Source organism: Prionailurus bengalensis, chromosome B2 (assembly GCF_016509475.1).
Source record: "Prionailurus bengalensis isolate Pbe53 chromosome B2, Fcat_Pben_1.1_paternal_pri, whole genome shotgun sequence".
Lineage (NCBI taxonomy): Eukaryota > Metazoa > Chordata > Mammalia > Carnivora > Felidae > Prionailurus > Prionailurus bengalensis.
In genome coordinates, this window is record NC_057349.1 from 69,935,716 (window position 1) to 69,947,638 (window position 11,923).

At 35.5% G+C, this 11,923-nt stretch overlaps 1 pseudogene; it reads right to left on the reverse strand.

Annotated features, from left to right (window-relative positions):
- Window positions 1-5,560: 5,560 nt before the first annotated feature.
- LOC122488973 lies at window positions 5,561-6,056 on the reverse strand (annotated as a pseudogene).
- Window positions 6,057-11,923: the final 5,867 nt, after the last annotated feature.

Here is an 11,923-nt window from a genome sequence, read left to right on the forward strand (position 1 = left end):
TATAGATAATTCTTGTTATGTTAGTATTTTGTCTTCTAATTTTCTTCAATCTGTCTAATTTTCTTTTAGGGGATCCACTAGCTTGATTAAAGTGATGATTGATCTCATGGTGGATATATAATCCCTCTTAACTAAATCCTCTCTCCCTTTAGAAAAATTTCTGCATCTACAGGATGTTTCCCATAACTAGCCTTCTGATCAGGCTGGCTTCCTCTTTTGGACTGAGTCCCTATGTCTTTTATGCAGGGTGTAATCTGCTGCCTCAGGAGACAGTCCAGTATTTTCCAAGCTCTTAGCATTGCCTCTCTGTGCTTTCAGGGATATAGTACCACTTTCTGCACAAGAGATAATGCTTGTCCTCAATGGCTTATTTTTAGTCCTTTCTGCATCATATCTAGAAATTATTTGGCATAGGTGGCATAATAATTCATTTTCTGCATGGTGTTCAAGACATATAATTTTTTGTACCAATTGTAATAATCTTTTGGTCATTTTTGTTTAATTTGTAGGAGGAAGGCAAAGACATAGTAATAATCCATGTTCATACCACATTTTCTGAAAGTTTGGCTCTATAAAATCATATTTCAGCTACTTGCTATATGACTGACCTTAGGCAAGTTACTAAACTTTTCTAAGACTCAATTTCATTATGCATAAAGTCACTGATGACACATAAAGGGTTACCGTGAAAATTTCAGTGCTTGGCACAAGTTAAACTCTCTTTAAGCTTCTGCCACTTTGGAAACACACAAAGATATTCAAGATATATGAGCACCACTGTTTGTCTGTTATTGGCAACCCTAAAGGCATCTTTAAACACTGGGAGAAGACAAGTTGATTGAACATACAATGCAAAGGAACATTGTTTTCCTTATTTCAGAGATGTATTGGCAGGAGGTATAAGAGGTACATTTTACTGCCAAGACTTTAAAAAAAAATAGTTCTGGAAAAATTTGCAGAATTCTTTCCATAAATAGGACACATTACAGAATCATGTTATGAAGATTAAAAACATGATAGCAGAGCACCAAGGGGCATACAGCTCTTGGATTCTGTGATTAAAGGAAACATTTTTTGTGTAGCCCTAAAATTAATTTAGAATACTTTCAATGCCTTTAGGCATATGACAGAATAACATAAGGTCACACTCTTTAAAGATGCAATCATCACTAAATCCAACTTCTTCATGCTGGCTGCAATTTAGTTGTTTTTCCTTTAAGAACTGTTCTAATTCAGGGAATTAATAAGCAAATCTTAGTATTGAAATGTTCCTGCCTTACAAATTATATTGCAGCTCTCCAGTGAATGTAGAATACTAGCAAGATTTTTTTTAATTAGTGAATTTTAGAAAAACAAAAATTTACATCGTGCATCTTATTTTTAAATTTTTAAACATTAAATTACCCCCAGAGCCCTGATTTCTGTTTTATTCAACATATCAATTAATTTTCTAACTTACATTTAGGAAACCAATTTTGTTTTTGTCAACAATATTAGTTTCAAAATTGAAAACAAAAAATATATTTTTATAGTTGTCTTTATAAATATTAGCACATAATGGTTACGAGACTGATTTTTTCAAAATAATTTCACTTTTAAAGTTTCAAAATACTTACATCTGAAAAGTTAGGAAAAAAGAAAACATGGGGGAAAATGGATATTCATTCTTTAATCTATTTGGCAAACATTTATCGAATGGCTGTCCTTTGAAAGTTCCTAAACTCTGCAAAAGAACTATCTTATGGAAAAGCCAGTAAATAAACAGATAATAAAACAATTTAAAAATTGCTGTCACAGAGGAAGTGGTTGGATGGAGGAAGACTGAGACCCAGACAAGGGAAGCAGAATAACTGTGGGTGCATAGAGATGACTTTCCAGATCACTGAGCTGCATGTTAAAAGTGAAGGATGTGGAATGGACATTACAGAGAGGAGTAGCATTTGCAAATATTCAAGACATGAGGAAATTGGTGTGCTTGGAATAAAGAGTAAGAGGTGGAGAATGGCACGTTTAAGGCTGTAGAACCCTAATGAAGAAAAATGTCTTTTGGACAAATACCATGTGATTTCACTCATGTGGAATTTAAGAAACAAAACAGACAAACAAAGAGAGGGAGAAACCAAGAAACAGACTCTTAACTACAGACAACAAACTGATGAATACCAGAGGAGAGGTGGATGAGGGGATGGGTTAAATAGGTGATGAGGATTAAAGTGTGCACTGTTGTGATGAGCACCGGGTGATGTGTGGAAGTGTTGAATCACTATATTGTACACTTGAAACTAATGTAACACTTAATATTAATTGTGCTGGAATTAAAAACTTTTTAAAAACAGAAAAATGTCTTTCATTGCATGGAATCTTGATTGAATCATTGGCAGGAACCCGTTAACTTGTCAGTCTCTTATTACTGAAAGAGCTGCTTCTCAGAATGATAATGGGCATCTTAAGGCAAAGTAGCCTGATAATGGCTGACAGGTCAAGATAAGAAGCAGAAGGTGATCATATAATTCAGCAACATTACATCACTAATAACCTTGAAAGTTTAAAATAGATGTCATGAGCAAAGTTAGAGGAGTAGACCAATGAATCTAGAAGAATCCCTAAGCTGTATTGAGGGCCTACCTGTGGTTGATAACTATAAAAACAAAATTTATATAAGGATACACACAGTAGATAGAGGTTAAAAAAAAAACATTGAGGATAATCTAAGTCCTTACCATTAAAAACACTTTCCCAAAGGGATTTAACTAGGGGTTTTCTATAGATGAGCTCTAAACTACATAGGGAGCTCCATCCTCAGAATTCAAGAGCAAAGTCAGAAAATGTCATTCATTGTATGATATTGAAAGCAAACATCATCTTCATAAAACATGTGTTTATTCATTTTCAAAGGTAAGTCACAGAAAGTATTGGTTTGTGGAAGCTCTGTTGATAACACTAATGTGGTCACAATTACTATCAAGTGAATAATCAGTCTCCCCAAACTCATTAAGTATTTAATATAAGGTAACTTGGGAGTAATGAATTGTGATATGTCTAAAAAGTTGGTGACAGAACACTAAGATGGCAGCTTAATACATAAAGTGTTAGAGGTGAATGTTTAATAAATAGAAGTATTCAAAGTAGTATTCATGAATACTACAGGTTTTGCAAAATGGTCAACAGATTCATGCAGTTTAAATAAAATACTCCCACTTTTAAACATACATATATGCATGTGTATTCATACATATATGCATACATACATGTGAAAATATAAAAATATATGTGTATGGATAGATAAATGTTTTTATCTGAAAAAAATTAACGCTTACTATCATTTAATCCAGAGATGTACACTGACTTCTTAATTGGTCCATGGCCAAATAGTTCCACCGTCTGGGAAAAGGGTGATATACACCCAAATATTAAGGTATTAGCAGAGGCACCCTTATCTCCTCTTTCATCATAATGCACACATTTCTGTCCACAAATGAAGAGTCATTCTAAGCAGAGGATAAACACAACTGTTGAAAGATTAGGAAATAAAAATGAGCACATTCATTCAGGAAGCTATGAACCATATGATGCTATAGGAATGTAGAGAGAATGTGGACGAGTGAGGAGATGAAGTAGAAATACAATTGTAAATGTTGTGGTATTGATATTAAGCATAAGTTTTCCATCTTTACCTGTCTCTCCATTCAAGAAGCTAGTGGGCTCTGTGCTCATTTGGGGGGCGAGATGTGGCAGAGAAGAAAACAGGACAAGACCTGTAAGTCTTTATAATTTTTATTTTCAGAACTTATATGCATCAATTAGGGAGAAGTTTCCCGGTATAAACAATATATATTGAGGGAAGCCAAAGGCAGCAGGAGGCTCCTATCTGTGACACCCAAGAATAAAAAGACATCCCTTGAACTGTAGAGAGAACAGAAGGTAGAGATACATAGAGGAGAGAGAAAGGGAGGAAGTGAAAAAGTGAGAAAAACATAGAGAAAAAAAGAGAGAGCAGTGTTGGTGGGTCTTGGGACTAGGACAGCCTTCTGGCAGATCACAGGGGATCTAGCAAGTCACCACAGACAGGTGTACGGTTTGTCTAGGAAGATGGAGCCCTGGACAATTTCTCCAAAATATTCTGTGTTCCATTTGGCACAGAACCTGTGCCTTGGTCACTGGACCTGGAGTAGCCAAACCAACTGGGTAATGTGTATTTCACTGTCAGACTACTGGAGCAAAGCCAAAGAGTAAGTACATTGTTCTCCTTCCCCCAACTCTTGCTTTGACATAACACTCTAGGATATAGGGAGTGTTGGTGACCCTCGAAGGGACTGAGATTCTTCACCCACAGTGATAAAATAGAGACAGAAATTAAGTCAAATTATAGAAAATTAAGTTGATTTTGAGATCAGATATGTAATATAATTGGATAACTATAAGGATTTTGGTCTTAATCTGGAAAGTAATTGAAAACCATTATAAGAATTTAAGTACAGGAATTTAGCATCACAGTTTTGTTTTGATTTTTGTCTTTCAACAGTTTATCAGAAAGAATGTAGACATTAAAAAAATTCCCACTGTCATAGATATAAATTGAGGTTTTCAGCCTGGGACAAGCTAAATCAAAAAAAGAAATAAAAAATCCAATAGTGTATCAGCATTTTTTTCACTCATTTGCCATACTGACAGTTCAAATACAAATTTGGTCTAAATGTACAGACTCTCAAGCAACAATGTACAAAAGTTTAAGGGTCAAACATACCAAATGTACAGTCTTCAAAACCATCTAATTTAGGGCATTTACTACTGTTAGCTAAGATACATCTGGAACAAGTGATCACTTACAAAAATGTGAAGTAATTTTTTTTTTGAAAAATAAAACTTTATTGAAATAATCCTGGAAGATATACTTGAGGAACAAGTTACCAAAGTATCAAACAATTTGTTTCATCAGCCACTTTGAGTCCATGTTCTAAAATCTAAAGTTTAGGGGTGCCTGGGTGGCTCAGTCGGTTAAGCGTCCGGCTTCGGCTCAGGTCATGATCTCACAGTCCGTGAGTTCGAGCCCGGCATCAGGCTCTGTGCTGACAGTGCAGAGCCTGGAGCCTGCTTCAGATTGTGTGTCTCCCTCTCTCTCTGCCCCTCCCCTGCTCATGCTCTGCCTCTCTCTGTCTCAAAAATAAATAAAAACATTACAAATTTTTTTTAAAAAATAAAATCTAAAGTTTAGTTATCTTTCTTCTAAGCCAAGACCTTCCTAACATTTCAGTATCTATGTTCTGAAGCAAAGGAGACTGAGGTGAAATGTTTTCATTTATCACAACTGCTGTATCAATTGCCTAGGACTTCAACACCATCATGGTAGTCTGAGAAAAGTTCATGTATAGGGCTATTGCTTTAGCTGACTTAAAATTGTCCCACACAATGGTACCTATCACTTTGGTGAAGCCTTTAAAATAATAAACAGGTTGAAAAAATGGGTCAAAGGGGGCAAATACAGCATCTGCCTTTAGAGCTATCAACTCAGGAATTCTCTTAATTATGAAATCTTACAGAGAAGTTATTTTTCTTCCTCAAATCCAGTGATGACAACATTTCTTACTCCAGAGCTGGCGTTTTTACATCATCACTGTCTTGTGAATCATCATCTCCATCTACTTCTGGTCAATCTACATCCTCCTCACCACGCTGTTGTTCATCATCTCAGAGGAATGATCAAAATTAGACATATCTTCATCTGAATCATCTTCCCAGGCTCTCCAGTTACTAAAGTCCACACTGACCCAGTTAAGCTTTGCCCTTTCTTTTGTCAACCTTGTCCATGACTGGCCAGATTCACCTTTGGTAAACAAAATAAAATCGCCCTGTCCATTCTTTTATGCTTGGGATCATTTGGATCAATACAGTGAAAAAGATCAATTTCATTGAAATGTTTAAAATTATCACTTCCTCCAGAACAACTGATGGGAAGTTTGGATTTTTCTAAATTTTCATTAACATCTTCACTGTCTTCAACACAAAATCAGTGAAGACGTACTCCCTTGATCCTACCACTTTGCAGCAGCAGGCTGCATGGTGAACCCGACAGGGGGACCTGATGAAAGGGTGGGCAGTTCTCTCTGACTCCTCTGGGGTCCCTTCCTCTTCTTGTTTCTCTCAGGCTACAGGGCAGTGTCCCCCTGGATCCCCAGAATGCACCACGCATGGAGAGAGTGACAACTCTGATCCCAGGAGAAAAGGAAGGTGCCAGACTCACAGTTCCCTATTTGTATAGGGGACTGTCATGGAGGAGATAATAGAGGTGAAATATGGCAAAACATGTTTCCTGATGAATGGAAAGATACATCCTTTATTGTACGTTAACAAAATTGGGCCGTTACTCTTTAAAAATCAGTATCTTCTTGAGGTTTACAGTGTTCTAGAAATTGAAGTCAACAGCGGGAGAGTGAAGTGAGTCAGCTCATTGTGTGTTTTTCTCCATAGGAAGCACTGGAGAAGCTGATCATATGGATTTGGGGTTTGGGCAAAAAAGGGGGCAATGATTTGAGAATATTGGCAAGAGTGTTCTTGTAATGATGAACCAGAGGACTTACTCTGTTAGAAGAGAACCATCAAAGAAAACTTGCACCAGAGTTAAGCAGGCAAGTAAGACTCTTCAAGTCTTACTACAGAGGGGAGAGACTGAACTCTACTCCACTGAAACAAAAGTTAAGAGGGATTTTAAGTGCTGAGGTGTGCTAGTGAAAAAGTACTGGAGGGTGGGGTTGGCCAATGGAATGTGTCCAGCACATTGAACCATTCCTAAGTGTGAAAATGGTTTTCTTTGTGATTAAGCCAGCTGCATTTGTTAATAAGCACTTATCAAGTTAGGCTTTTATCCTCCAATGGGAAATAGGATACTATCTTTCTTGATGGTTACCTTTCAAAGAGATAACTCCTAGGACCTTGAGAAAGACATTCCTGGATTGCAAAACTGGTTAGAAGCCTGGAGAAGGTTTATGTACATTTCAAAAGGGTGGAGAAAGAATTTGCAATTACAAGTATTTACAGTAAATGCTCTGAGAAAAGGGAGGTTAAGGGACTATAGTAAGGAAGAAACCTGTCTAAAGTTCAGTCTAGCTGAGGGGAAGGGTAAGGCTATCTTGGTCCCAGTGAATAGAAAAGGTGGTAAGAGACATAGAAATCACATCAGGATAAATGGATTATAGCTCCCTATTTGGTCAAATAATTTTAAGTGGTAGCATATTGTTGGGAGTTAGTAGGAAATACAGGTCTTAGAGAGTAGTGACTTTTTTTTTGTGAGTTGTGTGTGTGTGTTGTTTTGTTTCTGTTTTTTTGTTTTGTGACATAAGCTTTTCTGCTCCAGGAAGGAAAAAGTTGGTGTATTAGAAGTAAAAATGGTTTGCATGTAAGGCAATCTGACATTTGTTCTCAGAGTTCCTCCTGGCCCTTTTTGTACTTGAGTGAATCCTCTGAAGCAAGTAAATTAACTCTGTGAATTGTGCCATAGTAAATAAACCTCAAGAAAAGGGAGAAAATGATCTAGGACACACACACCAAGTATCAAAAGATGTCCTATATATTCTCATGGTTTATCTCATTTAATCTTCACAACTCTTAGAATTAAATAAGAATCAGTCCATATTTATGGATGAAGGAACTAAATATAATGCAGTTCTTAAAAGTTGTTTAATATATTAATCTTAGTGTTCTTTGGTACTAATGAAGACCTCTTCATTGTCGTTGTCACTATGGAATATGGAACTATGAGACAGAATGCTTCCTATAAAAACAGGAGATCAAACTTGGTTATTGTGAACTTTCTTATCTCTGGTGTGATCACTTCCATACTACACTTTTCCAAATTCACATTTTCTTGTAATTATTTTACTCATAGACAACCACTGTGTAGATTGTTTTACTCCAGGGAGGGTCACTGCCAACATCTTGTGGAAACACTTTTTTTTTTAATACTAACGTAAAGCATGCTGATTTATAGCCATTAACCAAAGAATATACCAATAAGAACCTAACTAGTAAATTTGCTAAAATACTTTTTTACTTGAAGCCCCACATTTTAGTAGAATCGTTTACTTTAATATTCAATTTACATTCTCTTAAAGCATTTTCTCCATCCATCTCTAAAGTTGATCTATACAGGTTACTTTCATTTTAATAACACACTCTAAATCTACTTGATAGATGTAGAGGAGAAAATACAGTTCGTCTGACCTTAAATTGTAATTCTTTAGAAGCAAACACTGTATTTTCTCCATTTCAATTTTATAGCAACTGACAACTTAAAGTGTTCCATTGATATGAATATTATCTTACAGGATTTTGATATTACATTTGGTAGTATAAAAAATGTCTGTTTATTTTAACTACAAATCAGCTTTAAGACTTTGTCTTCAATATCAAATACCTTTCCAATTCAAATTGCTTTTTTTTTTTTTTTGTACTGTCTAAATACAATAGGTGCATCATGTTAAAAAAAGTCAAACTGGTTGACTCTGGCTGGGTGTTGATTACCAGAGAATGAAATAATATCAATGGCATAGCTGGGCTCCAGAAAATTGCTAAAATAAATTTAATTCATACTGAAACATCCAAAATCACATTTATTAAATCATATGCAAGCCCACTCAGTTTAAAGTGTGCAATAACTTGTTTTTATTCTGTGAAGATTGCCAGAGTTTTGGATGTGGTTGTCAATCCTCAACATTTTCTGAAAAATGATTTGAGTTGTATGGATCTATTCCATGCATTTAAGGAAAGAGAGTAAATAATACACTTACGGACCAATCGATCCCACCTGTGATAACTATTCTGCCTTACTGCATCAGAGAACATTGTCTTCACTCATAGACCAGTGAGTAGTCATCAGGCTCGCATCTTGTGGGGCTTCACCTCAACATGGATATTGCATAAACTACTAGAGTTCTCCTCACTTCACTTATTTTTGTTGTTGTTGTTGTTAGGAAAATACTCTGGCAAATTGCCACTACACTGTGGGAATTTCGTAAGAATTTGAAATGATATTTGCCAAGTGCACAGCCTAGGTAAATAAGCAGAATGACATGCAAAATCACCAAAATTCAAAAGGGATTTTATAACTTTACCGCTTTGTACTTACTGACTTTGATTTTAATATCATTTCCAAAGGAATTATTTTGCTTATGACTTTATTTTGAAATAACATGTAGTAAGTAGTAAATATAGATATAAAATAGCATAGATAAAAGAGGAATTGCGTGTACTCCAAAACTCCCAATGGGAGTGTTTATATTACATCAGCTTGGCTAAACTGGAACTACATTTCTCAGAATCATCTTCCCTGTATAGTTCCAGGTTAGCTTTGGCCACAAGAGAAATTTGCATAAGAATTGGACCAGTGAATCAGCAACCATCAACTCCCTAAAGGTCATCATTGTAGGACACAGAGAAAGACAGTTGTGGAAGGGCTGGTGGGTCCCAGTTTACCCTCGCTTTGAATTTTGCTCTTCTTCCTGTCCATTGACCCTGCCTCCCAGGCCCAATAATGCTTGGCTGTGAATTCACAGGGGCAGTAACTGTAAACAGGCAGCAGCTTTCCTGATACTTCTATACCAGCAGCCACCGCAGCTTATACCAGCAGCTGGAAGTTGTTTTCAGATTTCCTAGAAGCTTTACCATCGCCCCCCCTGTGCCAGTGCTTCAGGAGAACTACTTAGCTACTTCTAATGATTTCTAATCTTCCAGCTTCCCTTTGTGGACTTACTTTCTCAATTCCTCCTAAAATTGTGAAATGTCTAATTCTGATAATAAATTCCTGATTGCATACTCATAGCGGATCTGTTTCCTTGATTAAAGCCTGACTAATCTATTGAGAATATTTTCATTAGTATTCATTAGTACACTTCTTCTCTATTATTTTCTAACAATTAATTCAGTCAACATTTGACAGTCATTTTTTAATTCTTCCTCCCTCCTTCCTTCCTTTCTCCCGTTCCTTGGTTTCTTTCCTGTTTGTCTTTATCAGAAAGTAAACAGTATGAGAGCAGCGACTTATGTCTTGTTTCTCCAACATGCCTCCTACACCTGCAACACATCACCGTTGTTTCTTGTACAACAATTATTAAATGATTTGAATAAATAGTATTAAAGTGGTGTGATTTAATAATCAAATTCTTAAGATTATCTGTTTTCCTAATGAACATTCTGATTAATTATTTGAATCTGAGTTCCCACTATCTTCATCAGTCTCCCTATAGTTAAATGCAACCCAATGTTGTGTGAACATAATACAATTTGCCTCCATTTACAGGAATGTTCATTGCCTTCTAAAAATAATCAATTATGTGATTTTGTAAGTATTTGTAAGTCTAAACATCATTTATAAGAGACTAAATTAAGAAATGACTATGATTATAAATTGCATTTTCTGTTTTCTTTGTAAAATATTTGGCTTTCTTAACATCCTTACTCCTTAGGTAACATAGTAATTAGAAATAGTATATTAGTGGACTTAAAAAAGCTTTAAATCAGAAAAGCATTTAATCTGGAATATTGCAGTTATTACATGAAAAAGCTTGAAACACTCATTATTTACTGTTATCCTAAAATGTAATTCTGTGTTGTCCAAATGGTTTTTTTAAAAAAATAGTGTTTTGTTATTTTTCATAGGAGTTAACTCTGTCTTCAAGAAAACACATCCTAAGCATTCTGATTTCTTTTTTTATTTGAGGCCAGAATTAGTAGAATTAGTAAAAACACTAGTGGAAATAGGTGCAGTGAAACGAATCCTAAAATTCTCGGACATGGTAGTTTATCAATAATCTTTATTTGTTAAAGGTTATTATGGTGAATCAGAGACTCCTAATCAAGACATTTTTAAAATAATGTTAGGACTTGGATACAATTCCTAATTCTGAAGCTTGAGCAATGTAGCTAGAAGACGTGGGCTTGTTTGCTGGAAATCTCTTAGCTTGTTTTCTAATATATTTATAATACATAATATTTATGCTTGCTGAGGAATTACAGATGTAAAAGATGTTGTAAATAAGCAATATGAATGCTAATATAGTTATTACTAACAATTATTGATCCTGTTGCCCTGTCCAGGTATTCTTCCCAGGTGTCAGTCCAATTCTACTATTTACCTTTGATAACTCTGTCATATGTGGACCAGCTTCAAATTATCTCTGGTTACGTCCCACATCTTTTACTCAAATGAGAAACGTATAAGAAAGAATTAACGGCTGTATTAGTCATAAAGTCAGCATGGACCCCTGACTTTAGGTACTACCACTCACTGACCTGCTTTACTGGGACCCCAAAATTCCCTTCCTTTTCCAGAAGGACAATATTGCAAATGTGAGCATGTTAAAAATCTGTATTGTAATAAATCTCTAAATGCAGACCCTTTCCACCTAAAAGAAGACTTGTGTTTTCCTTTCTTTCATCTTGAATTTAATTTTATGCCGAGAGCATTCTGTACTATTGAGGCAAACTTATACAAAAGAATAACATTTCAGCATTTTTGTCCATGTATTTTTTTACTACTCTTAATTTTGCTCTTTCCTCTGCAGCCCTTCCATTATTAAAACTACAAAACAAGGTTAAAGTGTTCTGCTCCAGTGAAAATAATACATTTTTTTTCAAATTCTCAGCGCTAAGTTCCAAAATATACTCTTGACCTTTACAATATAAACAGTATCCTTGAAAAATTTTGAGAGTGATAATGATTTATGTAATTTAAAGTATGAGGGACTGGAGAACTTGCAGCAGGAAGTTTATGCAATGAACTCTAGAGTAAGATAAATGCAAGAGGTAATACCAACTGCTTGCAAGAATAGATCTAAAAGGTTTAAGAGCCTAAACACAATAGAATATATTTCTAGCTCACCTATCTATTCAGTGCAGGTCTTCCCAGTTGATAGGAGGTCTTTTCCATGTGGGG